This window comes from Centruroides sculpturatus, unplaced genomic scaffold (assembly GCF_000671375.1).
Source record: "Centruroides sculpturatus isolate CEXI.00-Female unplaced genomic scaffold, Cexi_2.0 scaffold1822, whole genome shotgun sequence".
Lineage (NCBI taxonomy): Eukaryota > Metazoa > Arthropoda > Arachnida > Scorpiones > Buthidae > Centruroides > Centruroides sculpturatus.
Genome location: NW_019392617.1, coordinates 34,996 through 52,264, shown reverse-complemented (window position 1 = coordinate 52,264; position 17,269 = coordinate 34,996).

The window sequence follows — 17,269 nt, the reverse complement described above, 5'->3', positions numbered from 1 at the left end:
CTATTAGAGAAGACACGCTTCACTGCATGAATCTGGCATGATTTTAATGTGAATGTACTGTACAGACTCTATTTCACGAATACAATAAATATGTATAAAAAGCAATTTAATTTGACCCCTTAACAATTTATATTTCAGTATTACACGGGTTAGTTTGTAAGCGAAGAAGACCATAGAAAAGATGAGAAAAGTAGAAAATTATGTTATCTAGCTATTACCGTAAGTACCACATTTACTTACTAAAGTGATACACAGCACGATCTTACAAAATGGCTAATATTTGAAGGAACGAAGTAGCTGCATACTGATGAGAAATAAAATGCTAGTTTCAAATTAATTGTTTGGCTTTTTAAACTCCATTTAATTTCATTATGTATTTTCACTGCAAGAAAATTATCAAACCTGTAAATCGTTTTCACTGCAAAGTCTTCTTGTTATGCAAGTATATACTACTTTATTTACTTTTCGTGATAATTGTGTGGAAGAGTTACTTTAATTAAACGTATAATTTTCTTGTCTAATCATGCTTTGCAAATAAATACAATTTCATTCAATTAAGAGTATGTTTATTATTGTTATCAATTATAATCTCTGAATACCTGTCTACTAACATATCTTTTAATAACAGAAAAAAATTTAACGATCGCACAACCTTTAAAGCAGCTTTTTGGTTCTCTGCAATGGCAATAATCTTATAACATGTAAGAGTACTTTTGTTTTTCTTTTCTCTCAATCTATCACGTTATAATTATGCATGAATGTGGATTTCATAGATAGTTCAATATTATCGTCGGTAGACTTTGGAACTTATCATCCGCGTATAAATGAAGTTTTAGAAATTATACATTAAAATATTTTTTATGTGTAATTTGTAACATTTCATTTACTTCATTTATAGCTAATTTGTAAGTTTAAAATATTATAGATGAAATAGCAGTAACTAATTCAGTGGTGAAAGAATACAAAAAGTAGTTATGCCACATATATATATATATATTATATAGAGGAAAGAATAAGTAACCGTTACCTAAGGATATATTCACAAAAGGAAGTGGGGAGAGGAGAGAGAAGGGTGGGAGGGAAGGAAGGAAGGAAGAAAAGAGAGCTCATATGAGAATGCCCGAGCCCGTTTGTTAGACATAATAAGATACAAAATACACTGATTGTGAGACCAGTGGCACATTAATGAACACACAATTAGGAGCACATGTACAGAATTTCTACAATAATACAAAGTTCCTGATTTAAAATACAAACTACAACTAGTTCGACTGCCTGTCCTCTTACAAATGCTATACACTGGACAGAAAATAATAACGCGTAGAATACAAACCGACACATAGGATTACAGTAGACAGTAATACACAATAGTAAAACATTATGTAGATGCCGTTCATATGAGACTAGCCTAAGTATTGGCGTCTTGTGCGCCAGGTAATGTCCTTTCTTGCTGATCTTGCTGCACTTTACTAACGACTTTGTCGCAAATCTGACGAATGCCGTGTAGATTTCCTGTTGTTGAGAATGGATTTGAATGGACAAAGCCATGCAATTTGTTTCCTGATGGAAGAAGCAATCAGATCCCTGCGAATATGAACGAACCGCGAGCAGTCGAAAATAATGTGGGTAGGATCCTCCAGAGTGAAGTTGACACAAGGGCAGGCGCCTCTGTCCTGCCTTAAGAAACGGACGAAGTACAGCTTGATCCCACCATGTCCAGTGATGAGTTGGGTGAAGAATATAGGACAGAGATAGGACAGAGGGAAAAAGAGTAACCGTAGGGTTCATGGGATCCGTGGGGCGTCAGCAACATATTTATTAAAATGTAGACAAAGTATACAAATATAAAATAGATGAAAGTTATTATAAAATATGTACAGTACATTGACGTTATTGTGAAAATTTGACAGTAATGTGAGAGTAAAATTGTATTTACTTTATCTATTTAGTACGTTAAGATATTTTTGTGATTTTTGCGAACTAGGCTTGTAAGCTTTCATTAAATTTGTGTTAACTACTACTTAAAAAAGCATTGTTTGGTCTAAAATGAATCATTTACATTATTTTTTATGGGAAAAGTTCGTTCAGTATCCAAACAAGTTGGCACACGAACACCTTTTTGAATGAAATAAGGTACCGTACCTCTGTATGTTTAACTTGATATATACAGTATATATGTTACTGTGATAAAGCGAAATTACAGAATGTCGACACATACAAAATACGTCGGTGAAAGATTGATTATTTGGTTATCCATTCGAACAATCGCCGGTGTATGTCGACAAGCAAAGATAAGCTTTGGTGGAGGTCGAAACGACACTCAAGAAGCCGATTTCGACAAAGAGGCGACAGTCTATCGTCAAATACTTTGTGGGTAGACGGAGGTAGGACAAGGTCGTACCTCTTTTCCTGGCAACGGTTTGGTGGAAACTGTCCACTTTGTCACTGGATGGCGTTTTTGTTCTTTTGATCCCGTGAGGTAGGGATCGGTTTGTCAGAGTATGAGAGGGGTCGTCGGTAAGGCGTCGGAGATATCCGAATAAAAGACACCAATTAACAGATCAGTTCGTAATCACGTAATAACGTAATCAGTTCGTAATTTGTAAAGAAAAGTTACTTTCCATAGATGAGATTTTTTCTCAAGAAATATCGCTGAAAGAATTAATTGCAGCTAATTCGAAAAGTGGAGGGCAAGGGTATACACGTTGTCATTGCAAAAAAAAGTGTTCCACGAATAAATGCGGTTGTAAAAGCAAGGGACTCTTGTGCAATTCAAAGTGTCATAACAGTTTAAGTTGTTGCAATAAATAAGATTGTATAACGTTAATCATTATTTATGTGTAAGTTTATTATTGTATTATTTTCTTTTCTGATTAAGAATGTACTGTTCGTTTTAAGTTCAATAGTTTATTTACACGTGCTGTTACTTAAGCTTTCTTATATTTTGACATATTAAAAAGTTGCATTTTATCTTATCGTAATAAAAATATTTTTATTCAACATTCACCATCCATGAAAATTACACCGGCAAATGTCGACCATTCATGCTGAATGTCGACATTTGCCGGTGTAAGTGAGAAACAATGATATTTAGCAAATACTTCGTATATACACGAACGACTGTGTGAATGTTGACATTCAGTGGAGAATGTTGATTTTCGTCAGATATCGGTCATTCACAGTAAAATATGTTATACATACATTTTATAATAGTATTTACTAGCTTATAACTATTTTTTATTACAACGTTTTTAATGCGTGTTAATAATTTAGGTGTTTTTTTTAATATTATTATTTGAATTATTTTAGTGTTTACCTTTTAAAAATAAATTTTTATAAACTTCACACAATTATGTATTTACTATTTCTTAAATTTTCTATTTTTTCCTAATTTATATGTCTAATCTAACGTTCAATTTTTCTATTTTTTCTGTTCTCCTTTCAATAATTTGTACATTTTCTTGCGATTATTTTATCTTTCTCTAATTTTTTAATAATTTTTAAATTATTTTTTGCATCATCTTGCAATAGTCTGTAGAGTTTTAAAACTTATATTTATTTATTTATATTATTCTTTAGTTTTTCAGCATTAATTATACCTATGTTATTATTCCGAATAGCACATCTCGAATTAAATCAATGCCAGAAGGTTGAATTCGGCTTTATGAAAGAAAGAATTTAGAAATAAATTTAAAAGCATAGAAGATATAAAAGTGAGTGAAAATAAAGCTAAGACATTTATTCTTATTAATCGTTGTCTAAATACATTTACTCAGAAGCAACGGATACAAAATATACTTTCATAACAACGAGATTCTGCAGTGAAGACAGATTTACAGGTTCGATAATTCTCGTGGGAAGGAAGTAGATGATGCAGACAAATAAGAAAAACGAAGAAATAATTTGAAACTCAGATTTCATGTTTTTTTAATATGACGATAATATCATAATTTATAAAAATTAGACTTTTTATACGAATGTTTGACAATTTAGTAACTAAATATGTTTCTTACAAAAATAGTATGTAACATCACTTTCTATCTTTTAGCCTTCGTTTATGATAAGCTTCATTTACAGTCACTTGTCAAGAAGGAGAATAAAACCTTTTAAGAAATCAAATTAAATCGTATTTTATATAATTTTATTGTTTTGATGGGAAAAAGCCTACACGTATACAGAACATCAGCATTTACATTGAAATTATACCCACGCATGTGAGGAAACATATGCTTTTGTAATAAATGTAAGACAAAAGTATTTGTTATGTCCCCAGAAAGAAACTTGATCCTCAGTCTGTCAGACAGTTTTGTGTCATTAAGTTAGTATGAAAGGCAACTCGAATAAAATGTAGCCTAATGAAAATCCCAGTGTTAACTTATAAATACGTGCAAATTTTGCATTTCATGAGTTACACATCTCCGTAAACAGTATTCGAGTCTAGAATTGATTTTATTCCATTTATCAAAATATTATAATGTTAAAATATCTAAGGACATTTGACTCTGAGATAATATATTTATATTGTATTGTAAAAAAAAACATTTAGAAATTTTAATTAATTTTTAAAATTTTTGAACTATACAATTGGATAATGTTAAATTATTTAGATTCTTAATACGTATTAATAGAAAGGACTCAGACTAATTGCATCAATTTTTAAATATTTTTATTTTGTTTGTTTGTTATGCTTTACTTTTTAGTTGGTATAAATGTTTCAGCTTTATAAAAGAAAAATAAATTTAAAAAGTCGGAATATTCTCTTTTATTGCATAAAACAATCAAGAATACAACAAGTCTCTCTGTAACAGAAAAGGTGCGACATACAAAGGAGTAAATTTGTTATTGTTTTTTGACTTGTTTAATAAATATCTATTCATTTTATTTGTACAAAATTATATGTTTGTACACATAATGTAGCAATTTTTACTATTACATATCAACTGAGTCCACAAGTTACATTTTAGGAAGGGGAACCCAATTTTTAAATTTTTATCTTTATTTTAAAGACCGCTGCATATAAAACACATGTGATCCACTGAGATAACTTTAAACAAATGTTTCTTTCTGTTTCCATCGCTGTTACCTTTTCTTTCAAGGTATTGTGAGGATTCGATCTCTTTTGTGAATTTTAAAGCTTCAATATCTTTTCCCTCCTCATTATTTCCCTTCTTACTTCAATTTTTGCGTCACTTCGAGAAGTGACGCAAAAATTTTCGAATGGGAAAGGAACCGAACAACCCACACACTTTCTTCTTCGTCCGATTTTTACGTTGATAAAACCGATCAAGATGACCACATAAGGAACAATTATAACTAATGTTGCAAGACAAACTATGACTTTAGTCAATTCCAGCAATTAATTCAGTTGTATTGACAGCTGTTATCAAATTTATAAGGTAGATGAGTAATCATATCGGAGGAAAGAAGTAATAAATTTAAAGAAATGTTCGCTTTCTGACAATTAACATAAACAAATCCGGACGCAACAGAATCTCAGGTGGGATTGCATCAGACTTAGTATTAGTCATCCCCTGGGAACGTGTATAAAAAGGGATCGCACCCACACCTCGGGGCGATTGTCGGCGGGAAGACACCGGACCGGAACCCATTCGAATCCCTGCTCAGCGCTTCGACGTAATGACTCCTAGGAACTTGATCGCCACGGCTAAGAGGTAATCACTAGAAATGTTTCACTTTTTCTATCAGTTATAGACTAGATTTTGGTTAGTTTAACTTCAAAGATATTGTGACCTATAGAGGTCCGGAATTTTTACGACTTATCAATGACCGTCTATCCTTTATCGCAACTTAAAAGTACTTTTGCATTATTCCCTTTTTGTAGCCTTTGATTTGTACTCGTTTTGTATTGCTTTATAGCTAATTAAATATGTTATTTTTATATCTAAATATGTGTCATTCTTAAGTACGACTGACACTTTGTCACGACCTCGTTCACCCGTCTACTCGTTAAACACATCGACTATCACTGACAAAGAAGCCTGTAAGTGGGGTCGAGTCGCTGCTTAACCCTCTCGGTTCACAATATCTTTTTTTCTTTCTTTAAAGGTAAAATGGTTTTTATTGGTAAAGATTTCACATGTGTTTTTTTCTTCTGTTGTCTTTCGTTTATGAATCCTGCCTAAAAATAACCACACAAAAAACATTAATAAAAAGTATAGTTAACACAAAACAAGTCACAAACGTATTATTATTCTTGAGTAGCAACAATAGACTTCTAACAGATGAAAATCTATATCAAGAATATCAACAATTTTTAATTATTAAAGTACTCGTATAACACTAGTGACACTCACATCATTAGATTAAATACGCTCGCACTAAAAATGTCTACAGATTAAAGCTTATTTAAAAATTATATTTTCATTTATACATTTTTTTCAACGAATTATTAGCTTAAATTTTTCCGTTTATACAATTTTTATTATTTAGTCAAACATTAACCCGATGCATCAGGAATTTTTTTAAAATTTCTATAAATCACGCTTTTGATTATCCCACTATCGTTAAATCGATCCCATTCTTTATAAAGCTTAGGTGCGTCATACAAGGGGGTTGCTTTTTCACTTGTTTAATAAATATTTATTCATTTTTTATTTTCACAACAAACACATACGTAATAGCAACCTTCACTAGTTCATATCAACAGAGCCCACAAATTACATTTTAGGAAGTGGAAACCAATCTTCCAATCTTTATCTTTATTATATAAAGACCGTTGCATATCAGACACCTGTTAGGCTAGGACTCCACTACCGTAAAAACGGCGTAAAATCCCCTCGCCGTAAAAGCTTTTAATCACGTGACCTATTTGCGTTTGCGCTCGGATTACGGTGGAGGTCCGGCTAGCGCGAAGTTTTTACGGCGACGGTGCTGCTCCAAGTGTCGAAAGTAAATACTTCTTCGCACGTGAATTGGTAGAAACGGAAGATGGTTGTTTACGTGATATATCGATATAAAGACAACGATTATATTCTACGAGTATTTTCTGTACTATAATTACAAATGTAGTAAAAATAATATCGTTACTTTCATATACTAACTTTTATTATCGTATTATTAAGATAATATACAGCACTTATAAGCTTAGCTTTTTTATTATATACTCCTCTAAATTGAAGGATTTCCTTTGGTATCCATTATTATAATNCGGCGCAAGGCGGCATTGTAACCCTACTTTCGTTAAGATATAAAATCTTTGTGTTACAAGTTAGACCTTTATCTGTGCCTTTTGTGGCACAGAGACTAAATTATGTAGCTGCATATATATTTAGTTTGCTTTCTGTAGTCTACTCTACTTGTTCTTTAATAAATTAATGTAATCTCAGAAAAAGCTAGTTTATTGCATTTTATAACATATTTAATACTGTACTGTACATTAATTTATTTAATACATATAAGGCCGTGCTTTATGAAGTAGTGTATGTTCCCAGCTCACTGTTAATAAAGAGAATCGTTCGTAAATTGAAGAAAAATTATTTCAATATATTCCTTCAATATGGAAAGTTAATAAATTTTTAATTTTAATAAACAATTGAGGAATTTTATGGAAATTTGCATGAAGTTTTCATGAAGTGAATATCCACATTTATAAAATTCTGTTTGATATGCGTAATAAAATACTTAACTGTAAAAGGTATCCAAGTACTGTACTGTACATTTAGCTATCTTATTCCATAGAAATTCCAATTGTTCTTATTTCATAATTGTTTTACATAAATAATATTTATAAATAAAATAAGATAAAAATTAAAAACATATTTTAAAAAATCGTATAAGGAAAAAGCCTCAATAAAATGATTTTGATTGAAAATGATTTTGCATTTAGACCGATAGGCTTCGAAATCTTTCTGGCTAAGAACTGCAGTAAAGGGTGTCTTTTCCTAACTGTTTAGATGGTCTTATCCAGGTTCCTTAGAAATCGCTTATAAATGGTCTTTTCTCAAGTCTTTTCCCTTCTTTCCTCCAACATGTTATAATATGGCTTGAGAGCATTTGTTACGGCTCTTTGACTAGAAAAGCTGCGTTCCCAATTAGGATTATTATCCTAGACAAGAGATTCATAGGCAGTTTGTATCTGTGTTAAAACTTCTGTAAGTGTCTTTTTGGTGAGAGCACTAAATGGTATTATTTCCTAAACTTCTTTGTCTTTTTATTGACCTCTTTAGCAAGTTATACGGTCAACTCTTCCAAATATTTCTTTGAAAGTGGCTCTCAGTTGACACTAGCATTTCAAAATTCAATGTTTACATTTTGGCCATTTCACATGCGTCATCAACTATATTTGAAATAGGTTCAAACTCAGAAAAGTAAAAACTGTATCACGCCAGTTTCCTCCATATAAGACTGTGGCATTTCTTCTCAGGCTAGTGAAGCATTATAATGTTCGTTATGTTCATAAGAATATTAAACGCTTTCCAAAAAGTAGTTAGTCGTTTTTCACCAAAATAGCGCCAAGTTTGTTAACAAGTCACAATAGCATACTGTCAACATGTTTTGTCTTTTGATATGTTGAATTTTTGCTACTCATTTTGAAATGTCTGTTAATGCGAATCTTCGTAAAAGAGAGAGAGAAAAAAAATAGACCTTACTGTATTCTGATGTCTTACTTAATTATAAAAACTTCTTTAACCTTGTTCGTACATTTAAAATATTTCTTGATAAATATTAATTGCAAGTATTCGGGTTAATTTTTTCCTCAAATTCTTGTAAAATAATAATGTTGAAATATGAAATTTTTTATAATTTAATTTTCTAAATATAACCTAAAAATTACATTGGTTTTTTTATATTTTGAAATAGATTCTTTCCACTTTTTTCTTTTTTAAAGCCAATATTGATTTAATTACGATTTAGTTTAGAAATAATTAAATTAGAAAGACTTCATAAAATATTTATGGTATATAACTTATTAGTTTCTATTCTCATATATTATTATTAGAATTTATGCTTAATAATTTACAGAAAATTTTTCAATTTTTTCCATTAAAAGTAAATTTTAAAATTTAATTAAAATTATCGCAATTAATTATAACATTTTCATCTTTTTTTTTTTACTCTTTCCGCCTTATAGGCTCAAAGAGGGCCTTTTAATCAAGCTCATCATAGCCCATAATTGGGAACGAGGCCCAGATATACCTGGATATACAACACTCGAAGAATATCTGGGAATTTTCGACCGCCCGGATTCGATTCCGGATTCCCCAGAGTAATAGGCTGGCACTTTAACAGCTTGGCCATCCGGTCGTTTCGTCGGATTTATTATGAAAAATATAAAATAAAACGCAATGAAACTTTTGATAAAGCATCTCAGATAATAAAATGCAAATTTAATATATTCATATTCAATGTAGAATTAATAATGGAATGTAATTTAAAAGTTTATTAATGTTGGAGTAGTTAGTTCCATGACATTGTCTATACGGTGTCCTTGAATGTCTCATTTCTATTTTCAAATAAATGAAATTAGATTGGGTGTGAAGGTGTTGTGTGATGCAATATTAATAATTATTTTCATAATTATTTATAAATAGAATTTAAATTGAAAATTAATCGAATATTTGAATTTTAAATATTGGAAGTTGTCTTAATTAATTCAACTTTTCAGAGAGTTTGTATGAATAAAATTAAGAAGAATTTTAATGTGAAAGAGAAATGAGATTTTAGCCTCGTTAAGTTAATATTAAAAGTATAAAATTTGCATTTTTAGCATATTTCATTTCGAACTATTTAATCTGTGTTTTCGACCGTACTTTGAAGGTTATGTCTGAAGCATTATAAATATTTATGAACTTTTTATTTATCATTGATTCTATTTTTGTCTTTTGTTTACATAAATAATATTAATTATCGATATTATTGGTTATCATTCTAATCTCAAGCGTTTGCAACTAATCATCCCGCACTCTCGAGTGAAAAAAAAAAAGGAAAAACAGATAGAAAATTGATTTTACTTTACGTTCAAGGAGCCACTATAACCAATTTTACTTTTCATTTTATCGAATAGTTGAATGAATTCTGCAGACATGAAGTTCTACAATGTAAAGGCATCTATTCTTAGGTTAAATCAATACTAGATGCACAGGTTGTTCTTCTATAAACAATGAAATTTAATTGGGTTCGAATCGTGAAAATGATCTGAATTAGAAGAAAAAGTTGGTAGCAAAATATAAAACTTATTTACGAAATTCGAAAAAAAATCAATTTTAATAACCTAATTTTTATAAATGTACTGTACACAATTTCTAGTATACACACATTCACGACCATCGAGAGCTCGGAAATAGGGTGGGCTCATTTAGCCTTAATTTTATTTATTTATTTGTTTATTAAACCAATGAAATACGTAGATGTTTCTTTATTAATAAGAAGAAATTACAAAAAATAACATTAATTTTATAGGGGTGGGAACCACTACGGGCCATAAGTTTTTTTCGGACTTTAGGAAAATTTTCCTGCTTCTCCCTCTCATAGGCCCTGCATACATTAAATCTTAACTATTATGCATATTTATTCTTTTTATTCTAGGTTTTTTTAAATGCTGATGTTTATAAAGTTCCACTGTGTTAATTTTTAATCATTTTCTAGTTATTTTTGTATGCTATTTCAGTTTTTATTTCTATATTATAAATAATACCGAGAATAGTTTGTTGTTTAGACCAATCATAAACACACCTACTGTATATAAATAGATAAAAATAGCACATAATTTATATTTTATGTAAACTATTAATAATTTTTTAGGCGTAGATAATAAATTTAAAAAAATAGTCTATGTTTCAAGTGTTCTTTTCTCTTCTAAAATAAACATTGAGTGAAAGAATGTGGATGAGTCAAACCTCAAATTATGGGCACCCTACGAAGAATCTGTTGACTCATTGACAGTAAACGGAAAGACTGCTTAAAGTTGCTATAAAACGAAGTCAGGAAGTTCGAAGATATTATGGCCATGCAGTTTCTGTCAGCTCTAGAATTTCAAATTAGAAACAATCTCTTCATCTGTAAAGATAGTATAGAAGAAGAGAAATTACGTTACCCTGTCTATTTAGAGAATGAGGGATAAGACAGATATAATTGCTTTTATCTCTGCATTCGTTCGTGAATGGTTTGCTTACTTCATTTATTTTAATGTCTTTTTGAAAGAGGATAGCAGATAGTACGCTTTAAAAATCATTTAAATAAATTGTATCAGTTTAAAATAAATTATTTTAAGTAAAGTTTGTCATTTAAATTATTATTATTTGACAATTATAGTACCAAAAAAGAAATATATATATATATATATAAAGAAAAATGTTTCTCTTTACAAATCGATAATGAATAAAAATGTAATAAATAATGGTTCAACATAAATTACAATTTTATTCTAAACTTAAATAGAATCATTTAAATATATATTAAAAATATAAATTTTCATTTACGTTTACTAAAAATATCTTTAATCCTAACATTAAGATGCAAAAGTATTATCAATAATTGCTTATGCATTTATATTAAAATATGCTTTAAAATTAAAGAGTACATTAAAAGAATTTTCTAATAACTTTATTAATAATTATCTAATAATACTTGTTTTTTTTTATATTTATAGAATGAAGGTAGTTCTTATCGATCCATTATATACTGACTTGTATAACATGATGTAATCATTCCTTGAATAAACAAGAGCGTTTCTACTCTATACATCTAGATCCAGGTTATTATTTTATGATTAGATTTAAGCTAATAATTTAGTTTTTTAAACAATTTATTTATAATTTATTAACTGAAAATTTATAATAATTTTAAGCAAGGTAAGTTTACCTCCAATTTTTAAAAGAAAAGTAATATTCAAATGCCCTAACGCATCTATAAAGTTATTTTTATTGTGCATTTAAAATTGATTAAAAAATGTTTATATTTTTAATAAATTTCATTTATATCGTGGTAATGGTTTGTGCAGACAGACAGTCAGTCCATTTTTTATTTTGTTTTTTGCGTAGAATACTTTCTTCTTCAGCTGCATGGAAACATTCTTCCTCTCATTTCCTCAGGGATATATGTTAAAATTATTGAATTCGCAATAATTCAATAATTTATTGGATCTGGATAATTCTATATAAGAATCTCGAGGATAAATTTTTAATAATTAAGCTTTAAACTATTGGTTTGAAAAAATTCGGCAGATCTGTTGATGAAACTCAGAGTTTAAAAGTATTACTAAACTCAATATTGACAGAAATTGCCAAAAATTTAATTATTACTGGATAGACTAGAGTAAATAGAACGAATTGAAAGTGCAATATCTGATAGTAAATATTGCTGGGTAGAGCAATGTCTGAATGATTATTTTTTNAAATTACATTTTCACGTGACTGTATAAACATAGGACATGTTTTTCTCTATATTAATATCACAGAGAAGTCGTAGAGTTTATCATTTCTGACACTTTTCGTCCTGTAGATGTTAAAACAGTTTTTATCTATTTTCATATGAGTATGGTTTATTAAAAGAATTTTAATAAGGGAGGACGGATGGTGACGTACAGAGCCCCACAAATCCAGGACAGACATGAAAAATTCGTAACGTTTCCCGCCCAGATTCGAACCTGTAACTTTGACAGTCCAAGGTTCGAATCTCGGTAAATTCCGTGGATTAGAAAAGACAAGTTAATGTAAGTTATGTGTATTTAAAAGATAAACGTGTCGGTGAATGCTTGTTATTGTTTTTAAAATGTCCTTTTGATGGATTAAACATTTCGTGGATCACAATGACGGTCACTAGTTACAAGATTTGAATTGTAATAATATATAATTTAAAATGTATTTAATTTTTAATAATTAAGCTTTAAACTATTGTTTTGAAAAAATTTGGCAGATCTGTTGGTGAAACTCAGATTTTAAAAGTATTACTAAACTTAATATTNCTTTGGAACTTATCATCCGCGTATAAATGAAGTTTTAGAAATTATACATTAAAATATTTTTTATGTGTAATTTGTAACATTTCATTTACTTCATTTATAGCTAATTTGTAAGTTTAAAATATTATAGATGAAATAGCAGTAACTAATTCAGTGGTGAAAGAATACAAAAAGTAGTTATGCCACATATATATATATATATTATATAGAGGAAAGAATAAGTAACCGTTACCTAAGGATATATTCACAAAAGGAAGTGGGGAGAGGAGAGAGAAGGGTGGGAGGGAAGGAAGGAAGGAAGAAAAGAGAGCTCATATGAGAATGCCCGAGCCCGTTTGTTAGACATAATAAGATACAAAATACACTGATTGTGAGACCAGTGGCACATTAATGAACACACAATTAGGAGCACATGTACAGAATTTCTACAATAATACAAAGTTCCTGATTTAAAATACAAACTACAACTAGTTCGACTGCCAGTCCTCTTACAAATGCTATACACTGGACAGAAAATAATAACGCGTAGAATACAAACCGACACATAGGATTACAGTAGACAGTAATACACAATAGTAAAACATTATGTAGATGCCGTCCATATGAGACTAGCCTAAGTATTGGCGTCTTGTGCGCCAGGTAATGTCCTTTCTTGCTGATCTTGCTGCACTTTACTAACGACTTTGTCGCAAATCTGACGAATGCCGTGTAGATTTCCTGTTGTTGAGAATGGATTTGAATGGACAAAGCCATGCAATTTGTTTCCTGATGGAAGAAGCAATCAGATCCCTGCGAATATGAACGAACCGCGAGCAGTCGAAAATAATGTGGGTAGGATCCTCCAGAGTGAAGTTGACACAAGGGCAGGCGCCTCTGTCCTGCCTTAAGAAACGGACGAAGTACAGCTTGATCCCACCATGTCCAGTGATGAGTTGGGTGAAGAATATAGGACAGAGATAGGACAGAGGGAAAAAGAGTAACCGTAGGGTTCATGGGATCCGTGGGGCGTCAGCAACATATTTATTAAAATGTAGACAAAGTATACAAATATAAAATAGATGAAAGTTATTATAAAATATGTACAGTACATTGACGTTATTGTGAAAATTTGACAGTAATGTGAGAGTAAAATTGTATTTACTTTATCTATTTAGTACGTTAAGATATTTTTGTGATTTTTGCGAACTAGGCTTGTAAGCTTTCATTAAATTTGTGTTAACTACTACTTAAAAAAGCATTGTTTGGTCTAAAATGAATCATTTACATTATTTTTTATGGGAAAAGTTCGTTCAGTATCCAAACAAGTTGGCACAAGAACACCTTTTTGAATGAAATAAGGTACCGTACCTCTGTATATTTAACTTGATATATACAGTATATATGTTACTGTGAAAAAGCGAAATTACAGAATGTCGACACATACAAAATACGTCGGTGAAAGATTGATTATTTGGTTATCCATTCGAACAATCGCCGGTGTATGTCGACAAGCAAAGATAAGCTTTGGTGGAGGTCGAAACGACACTCAAGAAGCCGATTTCGACAAAGAGGCGACAGTCTATCGTCAAATACTTTGTGGGTAGACGGAGGTAGGACAAGGTCGTACCTCTTTTCCTGGCAACGGTTTGGTGGAAACTGTCCACTTTGTCACTGGATGGCGTTTTTGTTCTTTTGATCCCGTGAGGTAGGGATCGGTTTGTCAGAGTATGAGAGGGGTCGTCGGTAAGGCGTCGGAGATATCCGAATAAAAGACACCAATTAACAGATCAGTTCGTAATCACGTAATAACGTAATCAGTTCGTAATTTGTAAAGAAAAGTTACTTTCCATAGATGAGATTTTTTCTCAAGAAATATCGCTGAAAGAATTAATTGCAGCTAATTCGAAAAGTGGAGGGCAAGGGTATACACGTTGTCATTGCAAAAAAAAGTGTTCCACGAATAAATGCGGTTGTAAAAGCAAGGGACTCTTGTGCAATTCAAAGTGTCATAACAGTTTAAGTTGTTGCAATAAATAAGATTGTATAACGTTAATCATTATTTATGTGTAAGTTTATTATTGTATTATTTTCTTTTCTGATTAAGAATGTACTGTTCGTTTTAAGTTCAATAGTTTATTTACACGTGCTGTTACTTAAGCTTTCTTATATTTTGACATATTAAAAAGTTGCATTTTTATCTTATCGTAATAAAAATATTTTTATTCAACATTCACCATCCATGAAAATTACACCGGCAAATGTCGACCATTCATGCTGAATGTCGACATTTGCCGGTGTAAGTGAGAAACAATGATATTTAGCAAATACTTCGTACATACACGAACGACTGTGTGAATGTTGACATTCAGTGGAGAATGTTGATTTTCGTCAGATATCGGTCATTCACAGTAAAATATGTTATACATACATTTTATAATAGTATTTACTAGCTTATAACTATTTTTTATTACAACGTTTTTAATGCGTGTTAATAATTTAGGTGTTTTTTTTAATATTATTATTTGAATTATTTTAGTGTTTACCTTTTAAAAATAAATTTTTATAAACTTCACACAATTATGTATTTACTATTTCTTAAATTTTCTATTTTTTCCTAATTTATATGTCTAATCTAACGTTCAATTTTTCTATTTTTTCTGTTCTCCTTTCAATAATTTGTACATTTTCTTGCGATTATTTTATCTTTCTCTAATTTTTTAATAATTTTTAAATTATTTTTTGCATCATCTTGCAATAGTCTGTAGAGTTTTAAAACTTATATTTATTTATTTATATTATTCTTTAGTTTTTCAGCATTAATTATACCTATGTTATTATTCCGAATAGCACATCTCGAATTAAATCAATGCCAGAAGGTTGAATTCGGCTTTATGAAAGAAAGAATTTAGAAATAAATTTAAAAGCATAGAAGATATAAAAGTGAGTGAAAATAAAGCTAAGACATTTATTCTTATTAATCGTTGTCTAAATACATTTACTCAGAAGCAACGGATACAAAATATACTTTCATAACAACGAGATTCTGCAGTGAAGACAGATTTACAGGTTCGATAATTCTCGTGGGAAGGAAGTAGATGATGCAGACAAATAAGAAAAACGAAGAAATAATTTGAAACTCAGATTTCATGTTTTTTTAATATGACGATAATATCATAATTTATAAAAATTAGACTTTTTATACGAATGTTTGACAATTTAGTAACTAAATATGTTTCTTACAAAAATAGTATGTAACATCACTTTCTATCTTTTAGCCTTCGTTTATGATAAGCTTCATTTACAGTCACTTGTCAAGAAGGAGAATAAAACCTTTTAAGAAATCAAATTAAATCGTATTTTATATAATTTTATTGTTTTGATGGGAAAAAGCCTACACGTATACAGAACATCAGCATTTACATTGAAATTATACCCACGCATGTGAGGAAACATATGCTTTTGTAATAAATGTAAGACAAAAGTATTTGTTATGTCCCCAGAAAGAAACTTGATCCTCAGTCTGTCAGACAGTTTTGTGTCATTAAGTTAGTATGAAAGGCAACTCGAATAAAATGTAGCCTAATGAAAATCCCAGTGTTAACTTATAAATACGTGCAAATTTTGCATTTCATGAGTTACACATCTCCGTAAACAGTATTCGAGTCTAGAATTGATTTTATTCCATTTATCAAAATATTATAATGTTAAAATATCTAAGGACATTTGACTCTGAGATAATATATTTATATTGTATTGTAAAAAAAAACATTTAGAAATTTTAATTAATTTTTAAAATTTTTGAACCATACAATTGGATAATGTTAAATTATTTAGATTCTTAATACGTATTAATAGAAAGGACTCGGACTAATTGCATCAATTTTTAAATATTTTTATTTTGTTTGTTTGTTATGCTTTACTTTTTAGTTGGTATAAATGTTTCAGCTTTATAAAAGAAAAATAAATTTAAAAAGTCGGAATATTCTCTTTTATTGCATAAAACAATCAAGAATACAACAAGTCTCTCTGTAACAGAAAAGGTGCGACATACAAAGGAGTAAATTTGTTATTGTTTTTTGACTTGTTTAATAAATATCTATTCATTTTATTTGTACAAAATTATATGTTTGTACACATAATGTAGCAATTTTTACTATTACATATCAACTGAGTCCACAAGTTACATTTTAGGAAGGGGAACCCAATTTTTAAATTTTTATCTTTATTTTAAAGACCGCTGCATATAAAACACATGTGATCCACTGAGATAACTTTAAACAAATGTTTCTTTCTGTTTCCATCGCTGTTACCTTTTCTTTCAAGGTATTGTGAGGATTCGATCTCTTTTGTGAATTTTAAAGCTTCAATATC